The 10,330-nt window shown below is 48.7% G+C and overlaps 1 protein-coding gene across 5 annotated transcripts in view; it reads left to right on the top strand.

Moving 5' to 3' along the window:
- Positions 1-8,426: 8,426 nt before the first annotated feature.
- STRADA (STE20 related adaptor alpha) overlaps positions 8,427-10,330 on the top strand; it is a 29,770-nt gene continuing 27,866 nt past the window's right edge. For 2 of the 5 annotated variants that reach the window (XM_056126961.1, XM_056126958.1), the window contains exon 1: positions 8,427-8,533. The gene's annotated coding sequence lies outside the window, so the exon portion shown is untranslated. Of the gene's footprint in view, positions 8,534-8,788; positions 8,813-10,330 lie in introns of those variants that run through there. The other 3 variants (XM_056126960.1, XM_056126962.1, XM_056126959.1) reach the window with 3 other exon arrangements.

Genomic DNA, 10,330 nt, shown 5'->3' with positions numbered 1-10,330 from the left:
TATCCATAGGCTTTAGGATACTTATGTGTATGTGGAAAATTCTAGGGGTAGGTGGTATATGTGAACAGTTTTCTCCTTACCTGATACCACGAGCTATTGACAGTATAAATGCTGTAGTTTTTAAGTGGTTGTACATTTTTTCTTGAGTAAAAAATGCATGAAAAATTCTCTACTTCCCCAGGGTCAGGGCAGTGGTCTGTGCGGTCAGCAATGTGTCCCTTGGTTGCTGCAGCCTATTGCTGTTTGTGGCAAAGCTCTGTCGTCTGTGTGATGGCTGTGTCCCTTTGCTTCTCCCGCTTTTCTGTCTTCCACAGTTGAGGCTGGGTGTATTCTTTCAAAGAAATAGCCATGAACATGCATAAATATACTTTTTAAAAATGAGCTTCCCCAGACTACCAAGAGTTCTCTCTACCTCCTGCGGAAGGAAGGAGCTCTTATGGGAGAGGCCCATCTCTCTGCTCAAGCATTTAGCTTGCTCAGATCTCTGCATTTTATAAATGCTTCCTACTAAGAAAGCATTTTTTAAGTCAGTGCTTGTACCAGGTAATTTTTTGCTGGGAGTGGGAAGGAGCTGGGTTTTCCTGTTGGGGGGGGAGGGGGGTATTTTTGTTGATGCTTTACGTGCAGGTGTGTTTTGAGGCAATAACAAGTTGCTGTGAAAACAGCCCATGTGGCTGCCTTTGTAACTGCATGGAACTTTTCACATGGGCTTTTCTCTAGGTTAATGCAGAAATCTGTAAGCTGGGAAATGCAAATATAATATTTTTTTAACAGTTCATAAAATTAAGTTATTAAAATAACAGAAATAAAATTTAATTACTTTAATGCTATATAATTCTAGAATTAGCTTTGTTTTACAAATCTTTAAAATACATTTTAGAGATCAAAGTTGATATGCCTAGCTCTCTTTTGATTATTAAAAGCTTTCTTAAAATCCCACACATTTGGACCATGGCAGCTAATTTTGTAATTAAGCATTCATATGAACTACCTATGGACATATATATTAAATTAATTGACAAAAGTCTCAAGAGTGCCGCCTTTACTTTTCTGGGGTTGTTCTGTAGGAGTATTCATTCTACTCTATAAAAATTAGCACTTAGGGGCTGGAGCAATAGCACAGCGGGTAAGGCGTTTGCCTTGCATGTGGCCGACCTGGGGTTCGATCCCCAGCATCCCATATGGTCTCCCAAGCACCGCCAGGAGTAATTCCTAAGTGCAGAGCCAGGAGTAACCTCTGAGCATTGCTGGTTGTGACCCAAAAAGAAAAAAAAATTAGCCCTGAAATGCTTTCCATAGAGTTGGCCTTGAATATATTTTCTTAGTTGTTTACCTGTTACCATTTCTAGAGTGGTCTGCATTTTCAAAGCTTTAATATTATGAATGGGCTCTCCCCAAAGATACCCTATTTGAGTTTAGTACCATTATCATTCCTTGAAGAAGAGAAGAATGTTGACACATTGGGCAAGTGCTAAGCTCTCCTTTCTTGTCTGTATTACTTGGGTACTCAGAGATGCTGAAACCAGTGCTGTATTAGAAAATTTCATTTTGAGTGTCAGCTAAACAAAACCAGTTACTAAAATCCTTTGGCTTTGGGCATGTCACTAACCTCTTGTATTCTCTCTTTTGTTTCTCCTTATACAAAGTACATATAGTAATTATTTTCATTTCCCTTCAGACCTCACAAAGTAGGTTAACACTATGAGATAATAAACATAAAGCTGTAAACTATAGCACTTTAAAAATGTAAATCCTGGGGGCTGGAGCAATAGCACAGTGGGTAGGGCATTTGCCTTGCATTCAGCCAACATGGCCGACCTGGGTTCGATTCCCAGCATCCCATATGGTCCTCCAAGCACCGCCAGGAGTAATTCCTGAGTGCATGAGCCAGGGGTAACCCCTGAGCATCGCCAGGTGTGACCCAAAAAGCAAAAAATAAAAAATAAAATAAAAATGTAAATGCTTACAAAGCAAGCACCATATATTGTCAGTCCCCAGCACCAGATATGGTCCTCTAAACCCTGCCAGGAGTGATCCCTGAGTACCACCTGGTGTGGCTGTTTAAAAAAAAAAAAGAAAAGAGGGTCTGTAGAGGGAGTCAGACCTTTAAGAGTGACTTCTTTTACATAATGCTAAAATAGAATAGCCAAAAATAACTCAGTTTCTGAAGTCAGTGATAAACAGATTTATTTGCATATGGAAGAAAATATAAATTCTTAGCACCATTGGGAAACATTGAAGAATCCATGTCCGTGATTATCATGAAGCATAGGCCAGATTAGCAGTCACTTAGAGGTAACCCCAATCTGCACTTCCTATTTATGACCACTCTTAAAACCTCAATTGAAAAACCTAGATTCTTTGGGCCAGAGAGATAGTACAAGGGTTCAAGTACATATCTTGCATATTGACAAACCCTCGTTTTATTCCATATAGTTCCCTAAGCACTGCCAGGAGTGACCCCAGTGTGGCCTGAAAAAAACAAAACAATAAAAGACAATCTAGATTGGTGAGACCTTGATGTCTGTCGTGTCCTGAAAGCTAGAGCCAGCTTTCTATGAGGCTTTTTCAGAGAAGATGACTATTTTCCCATCATGTTCTCTCTTTTTTGTTGTTGTTTGTTTGCACAAATTTAATCCCTTCATCTCTGCTCCATGAATTAGAAAGCAATCCATATTTAGAAGAAAACTTTTGGGGGAGTATGACTGGTGAGGTCCTCCGAAGCAGTGTCACCATTTTCAGTGATTCTCAGCCAACTGGCTGGTGCTTCAATGCAAGGGTGTCTGCAGAGATGGTACTGCTTGGGTCCTGCAGTGTCCCCCTGGTGGTGTTCAGGGGATTGCATAGTATGGGATGTCGAACCATGGTTGGCCACATACAAAGCTTGTGCTTTAATCTCTATTCTATCTAGCATCAAAAAACTTCTAAAAAGGGAAAAATATATCTAATTCTATATTCATTTTTGTTTGCATCTTATTTTGGTATAAATGATGCAACCCAGCGTCTCATACATATGGCCCAAAAAGCATAAAACCCTTTATTTATTTTTGGTGGGGGGGGTGCATAAGAGAGGCAGAGCAGCTCACAAAATGCTCGCAACAGTGCTTTGGGGACTATGCAGTGCTAGGAATTGAGCCTGGAGCTGCAGCTTGAAAGCATGTGCTCTAGCCTTTGAGCTACCTCCCCACCCCTACTATCAATATTTTAAATAGCTTTTTTCATATTTTTCTTTCATGTAACTGGCAAAGTTGGAATTCAAGCCATTTTTCTGTTTCAGGAAAGAACACTAAATTTGTAAACAGGCACCCTAGTACAATCTTGATACTTTAGGAAGTCTGTTTCTTCCTAAGGAAATTCCCTTTCCATAAGCAGGTGCTATTATCTATCCTAAAATGACTGTTCAAAGGATCATATTAAAATGTAAAGTGCTTATGGGGTAGAGGGAGTGTTCAAAGAATCATGTTAAAATGTAAAGTGCTTATGTGGTAGACAGACAAACGTAGCAGTGCTCAGTCAGGGGTCACTCCTGGAAGGGCTCAGGGTACCAAGGACCAAATCCAGGTTGGCTGTGTGCAAAGCAAGTGCTCTACCCACTGTATTATCACTCTGACCCATAAGTACATAAAGTTTTTTGACAAATTTTCCACAATATTAAATCACCTTGCTCTGGGCTGGAGCAATAGCACAGCGGGTAGGGCGTTTGCCTTGCATGTGGCAACCGGGTTCGATCCCCGGCATCCCATATGGTACCCCAAGCACTGCCAGGAGTAATTCCTGAGTTCAGAGCCAGGAGCAACCACTGAACATCGCTGGGTGTGACCCAAAAAGAAAAAAAAATCTTGCTCAATTTGTTAAAATTACATATAAATGGGCTGGAGCCATAGCACAGTGATAGGGCTTTTGCTTTGCAAGCCGCCAGTCCAGCCGAGCCAGGTTCAATTCCTCTGCCTCTCTCGGAAAGCCTGGCAAGCTACCCATGATATAGTCGACAATAACAACAAGTCTCACAATGGAGACGTTACTGGGCCTGCTCGAGCAAATTGATGAACAATGGGAGGACAGTGCTACAGTGCTACACATAAACATCTCCCTGTCTTCCTTTAATATTATAGACAGTTTTACTTTTTCATGTGTAATAAGCCAAACTCAGTAAACTTCCCACCTCCTTGGCCCATGGACACGCAGTGAGAAAATAACATAGCAACCGGGCTAGATATAAGACAGATGAACCCCTGCCTCCATGTTTGTATTCACTGTTGTAGGGGTTGCATGGTTTGTCATCTTTACTAACATCGCCCCTAAGTCCCAAATACTACTACACATATAGGTCTTTACAAAAGAACACAGCCTCCTCTCCTTTTTTGGGTAGGGGGACACAACCAGTGATGCTCAGGGATTACTCCTGCAGGTCTCTGCACTCAGAAATCACTCCTGCTAGTCCTCTTGGACCATATGGAATGCCAGGAATGAAACCCTCAAACCCAGGTAAGTTGCATGCAAGGCAAATGCCCTACCTGCTATACTATTGCTCCAGCCCGCCCCACCTCCCATTTTTTTTGTTGTTGCTGTTGGGGGTATAAGAGTTTTTTGTTGTTGCTGTTGGTGTAAGAGCCAGTGGTACATGGTGGGGGAGTCAGTCCCAACCATGCTCAGAGGACCATATGGTGCCAGGGATGAAACCCAGGTACCACACATGCAAAGTCTGCCTCACCCAGTTATCTCTGCCCCCACCCCCAGCCAAAAATCTTAACTTCAATCTCTGCTACTTTGTTTTGTGAATTTACCAAGTTGTCTGCTGAGATAGGCATCTTATTTTGATACTGAAAAAGTAGCAATAGGGTTTGAATGTTAAAAGGATTAAATAGCAGGTAGGACATTTGCCTTGCATGCAGCCTACCTGGGTTTAAGCCCTGTCTCCAGCATCCCATAAAGTCCCTTGAGCAGTACCAGGTGGTGGCCCCCAAACAAAAACAAACCAAAGGTCTGGATTGTATGCTTTGCCCTTGGAGGTCCAGGTTTGATTCCTGGTGAGGCATGGTCCCCTAAGCATCACCAGAGGTGACAGCCCCCCAACCCACAGCACAGACCCAGAAGTAGCTCTTGAGTACTGCTGCTACGTAAGGCCTCAAAACTAAAAACAAGCAAACAAAACTCAGTATAAACATGGAGACCCTTGGTATATATAATGGTGAAAGAGTTCAGTTGCTGGGGCTGGAGCAATAACACAGCAGGTGGGGCATTTGCCTTGTACGCGGCCAACCCGGGTTTGATTCCCAGCATCCCATATGGTCCCCCAAGCACCACCAGGAGTGATTCCTGAGTGCAGAGCCAGGAGTAACCACTGAGCATCAGCTGGGTGTGACCCAAAAAGAAGAAAAAAAAAACTAGTTCAATTGCCTGCACCATTTCCATCAGCTTCTATTGGACCCATGTCAAAGATGAGAGCCAGCTTGAAGAGACTCAGAGTGAAGGGATGACTTGCTTCATCACTTGATTTTGTTTTTCTTTTTGGGTCACACCTGGTGATGCTCAGGAATTACTCCTGGCTCTGTACTCAGGAATTTTCTCCTGGCAGTGCTCTGGGGACCATATGGGATGATGGGAATCGAACCCGGGTCGGCCGCATGTAAGGCAAACACTCTACCCACTGTGCTATTGCTCCAACCCTTCCATCACTTGATTTGCCTTGATTATCTAGACCTTGTCTTGGCTTTGGTGAGCTTCCCTATCATGTCCAACAGGTGTTTCTGTAAACAAAACTGCCTAAGTGTGGAAGAGAAAGAATCTAGGGACAAAACAATCCCAGAGGGGGAACATCTTAGTTAATTCTCATTAATCGAGCTATTTGGTTTCATATATATATGTGTGTGTGTGTGTGTGTGTGTAGGCTGGAGCGATAGCACAGCGGGTAGGGCGTTTGCCTTACAAGCGGCCAACATGGCCAACCCGAGTTCGATTCCTCCACCCCTCTCGGAGAGCCCGGCAAGCTACTGAGAGTATTCGATATGCCAGACACAGTAACAACAAAGTCTCCAATGGAGATGTTACTGGGCCCGCTCGAGCAAATCGACGATCAACGGGAGGGCCTTTACCTTTACCTTATCTAAATTACTGATATATATATATATATAAAATCCCAATATCCACCCCTTCACCATTCTACATTTCCCACCACCAATGTACCCTAGATTCCCTCCCATCCCCCCACCCCTGCCACCCCTCTTTCCTTTGGGGCACTGCACTGTAGCACTGTCTTCCCATTGTTCATTGATTTTCTCAAGCAGGCACCAGTAATGTCTCTGTTGTGAGACTTGTTTCTGTTTTTGGCATATGGAATACACCACAGGAAGCTTGCCAGGCTCTGCCCTGTGGGTGGGATACATTCAGTAGCTTGTCGAGCTTTCCAAGAAGGATGGAGAAATCGAACTGGGGGTTGGCTGCGTGGAAGGCAAGTGCCCTACCTGCTGCGCCATCGCTCCAGCAATGTATACTTACCTCAAAACCTAAGTAATTTTAAGATCAGAAGCTCACTTAATTCAGTTATTTATAAAATTCAGTTGAAAATGCTTCCCGCACTCACTGACTTCAATCTTACTCACAAAGAAAGCCAACCAAGTGTATTTCTTTTCATCAGTCACAATGAATGAGCATGGCCTTTGGCGTTGAGGGCCGCGGGAGCCCAGAGTTTGCCCCCAACAAGAGCCCCTGAAAGTCCTGCTGGCCCTCAGCAGCGCCACACCCAGAGGCCTGCGACTGAACGCCCAGTGGCGCTGGCTGAGGTGAGCACACAGGGAGGCTGGACCCACGTCGAGTGCTCCTGTTTCGACCAGCAATGAAGAGAACGCTTTTGCAAGACCTGCAATAGATACTGAAAGGTTATGAGGTATATCCCTCTACCTACCTATCCTGTCCAAAGTGATCATTTCTAACTATTATCATACCGGGTCCCTTCTCTATCCTAACTGCCCTTCGCCCCCCACACACCTGTGACAAGCTTCCAATAAATGACCAGTCCTGCTGGCCCCGTCTTTCCCTTGAGCTCTTTGGAGCAGCGCTCGGGTCTGGCGGGGGAGGACAAAGTGAGAGGCGTTATGAAGTGGAAGACAAGGGCCTCTGCGTTCCGCTGAGTATGGCCCCCAAAACAAAAGTGGGGGGAAAGCGCCAGACAGGATTTTCCCCTGACGTCCAACCACACGAAATGGAAAAACAAAAGACACCTCAAAGGAGCCAAGTCAGCAGCCCCTGCTAGTACTGGCCCTTCCCTGACTACATGGCAGGAACCTGTTTCCCTCCCGCGGGGGAGCGGAGGGCGCGGAGCGGAAGGCAGCACCGGGACAGCCTCGGCCTTTGGCCTCCACACCGCTGGGGAAGCGGGTCTCTGTAGTGGGAGGCGGGGCGCCTCGCGTGGAATGAACTAACTCCAACTCAGAGGGCCACTGCGCTTCGCCCCGAGGCGACGTCAGCGCTCAGGAGAAACGGCCCGGCCGCCCGGCTCGGGGAGGAGCTTCCTCTCCCACGGCTCCGGGCCGGAGAGACGGCGTTTCCTCTTCCAGAAGGGGGCGGCGGAGCGTCTTTTCCCGTAAGGGGCGGAGCTTTCTCTCCCCAAGGCGGGCTCAAGCCCCCGCGGGCCGGGGCGGGGCTTCCTCCCCTCGCGGGCTGGGGCGGGGCGGAGCTTCCTCACCCCGCAGGGGGCGGAGCTTTCCCTTCCCGCGGGTCAGGGCGGGGCTTTTTCCCCCTCGCTTGCAGGGGCAGGGCGGAGCTTCCTCACCTCGCAAGGGTCTGAGATTCCTCTTCCCGCGTGCCAGGGCGGGTCGGAGCTTCCTCTCCTCGCATGGGGCGGAGCTGCCTCTTCCCGGGTCGGGGCGGGGCTTCGTCCCCGCGTGGGATGGGACGGGGCGGAGCTTTCGCACCCCGCAGGGGGCGGAGCTTTCTCTTCCCGCTGGCCAGGGCGGGGCTTCCTCTCCTCTCAGGCTGGGGCGGGGCGGAGCGTCCTCACTCCGCAAAGGGCGGAGCTTCCGTTTCCCACTAGGGGCCAAGGCGGAGCTTCCTCATTCCGCAGGGGCGGAGCTTCCCTTTCCCTGGGGCTGTGGCAAGGCTTCTTCACCCCACAGGGGGCGGAGCTTCCCCTTCCCGCGGGCCGGGGCGGCGCTTCCTCTTCAGGGGGCGGAGCTTCCCCTTCCCGTGGGCCGGGGCGGCGCTTCCTCACTCTTCAGGGGGCAGAATTTCCCTTCCCGTGGGCCGGGGCGGTGCTTCCAGACTCTTCAGGGGGCGGAGTTTCCCCTTCTCGCGGACCGGGGCGGGGCTTCCTCACTCTTCAGGGGGCGGAGCTTCCCCTTCCCGCGGGCCGGGGCGGGGCTTCGTCCGCGCGCGTGCTGGCGCGGGGCGGGGCACAGCTCTACCAGCCCGCCCTGATCCCTCTACTGCGCATGGCACGTTGCGTCCCTCCCCGCAACCGGCCTGGTGGTGGCGCGGCCATAAACTGAGGAGGCGGAGCTGAGACGGGAATCGTACTGCTTACTAACTTCAGGACCAGGTACCGGGCTGGCGGGGCCGCCTGGTGCGCCGCAGGGCTCATCCCCCTCCTCGCCCAGACGCCGATTCCATCTCCTCGAGGGCGGGCCTTCATCGGAGCGGCCGCGCCGGGCCCTCACTCCCCCTTCGCTCAGGTCCCTTTCCACCCGATTTCTGCAATGAGGGGCTGCAGCCTGGTGGCGGAACAGACTGGGCCCTGCCGGGGGACACCGGAGAGGAGTTGCTGGGCGCGCGAGGCAAGCGTCTGCCGCCCCTCCTCTCCATCCCCACCGACTTGCTGGTGGAGCTCCTGGGACCCAGGGCCACTGCCTTGTGATCAAGCGAAAGGTGTTAACATTCGTCCCTAGCGCCACCTCTCCCCGCTCTCCTCTTGCCCCAACACCACGCCCGGCTGACTCCCGGAACCTGCTAGGGCTGCAGATCGGGGTTGGAGATGGGGTCCGGGTTGGGATGAGCGAGGGCGTATAGGTGAATGAAATGGGCAACGGGGAACACACTTCTAGCCAGCCGTTTGCTCAGAGATCCCGGCCTCGCTCAGCCCTCTTGACCCCCCTAGAGCAGGAGCTGCTCAGAATGGCCCTTTTTTCCATCTTGCTACCCCTCCCCCATCACCCCGGGTTAAAACCATTTTGCATTTGACAGCTCATTGTTGACTGATCCCTTCTTGCTTGAAACACCCAAAGCAAGAAGGAGTTCCTTCCTGGAAAAAAAAAAACCCACCTCAACTAATCTATCACCTGCTAAGGCCATGCTCAGCCTTAAGTGGCAAATGGGACTCTATCTAGGTCTGACTCCCTTACTCCTGTAAGCAAGTCTCTTAAAGGCATTGTTGGCTCACATAGAGCGCAGACCTGGAAGAAGTTTAGAAAACCAGTGGCAAAACTAGGGAGAAATGGCATCGAGGTGCATGTCCACCCATCCGTACCATTTGACACTTGGTCCCAGCATTGCCCAAGCCAATGCTGCCCACTCAGTTTGGTTCTGTCTCTGCACAAACCCTTGATCAGTCTCTTGGCCTTTATTACCACTGAGTTTCTAGAGCACACTCAGCCTTTTTTCACTCTTTGTTGAAGCTTTGTGCATTTAACTCCCTGAGCCCTAACCTCTTGATCTGGAAACTGGGTGTGATAATACACTCCCAGCACTTCAACACAGTTTCACTTCCTATGTTTTTAGTTATCTACAGCCAAATGCTGTCCCAGCATACTGTCTACCATAAGCTATTTTGAGATTTTGTTCACACAACTTGTATTGCAATATAGTGCTATAATCGTGCTATTATATTAAGTATTGTTATGAATCGTTTACTGTTGTTCAGCTCTTACTATCTAGTTTATAAATTAAACTTCAGTAGTGTGTGGAAAGTGGGGGAAATGTACTTCATATTTAGGGTTTCTTAGAATCCTATGTTCTAGACATTTGCTGGGCATCTGGGATGAATCCCCTACTGATACGGGAGTGGGAGGCACTGTGTTGCAAACTAATCTCTAAGTTGTTTAGTACAGATCCTGGCACATACTAAATTCAGGGGAAATGCTTGTTGCTTTCATTTCTTAAAATAGTAGGAGGGGGAATCCTTTAGCAGACCTTCCTTTAGGTTGCGTGCAACCCACCTGGGTTCAGTCCCATGTGGTCTTCCCAACACCAGGACTAAGCCCCGAGCCCTGCTGGGTATGGTCCAAAACAGACAAATACAGGAGGAGTCCGGAGAAATAGTACAGTGGGTAGGGTACTTGATGGCTGCTGTCTCTCAAGCTGCCAGGAGTGATCCCTGAACATTGTTAGGCATATCTTGAGT

The sequence above is a fragment of the Sorex fumeus genome, unplaced genomic scaffold, assembly GCF_029834395.1.
Source record: "Sorex fumeus unplaced genomic scaffold, SorFum_2.1 ptg000063l, whole genome shotgun sequence".
Lineage (NCBI taxonomy): Eukaryota > Metazoa > Chordata > Mammalia > Eulipotyphla > Soricidae > Sorex > Sorex fumeus.
The sequence above is the reverse complement of the archived record's forward strand: the minus strand, read 5'-3'. Positions and strand labels throughout refer to the sequence as shown.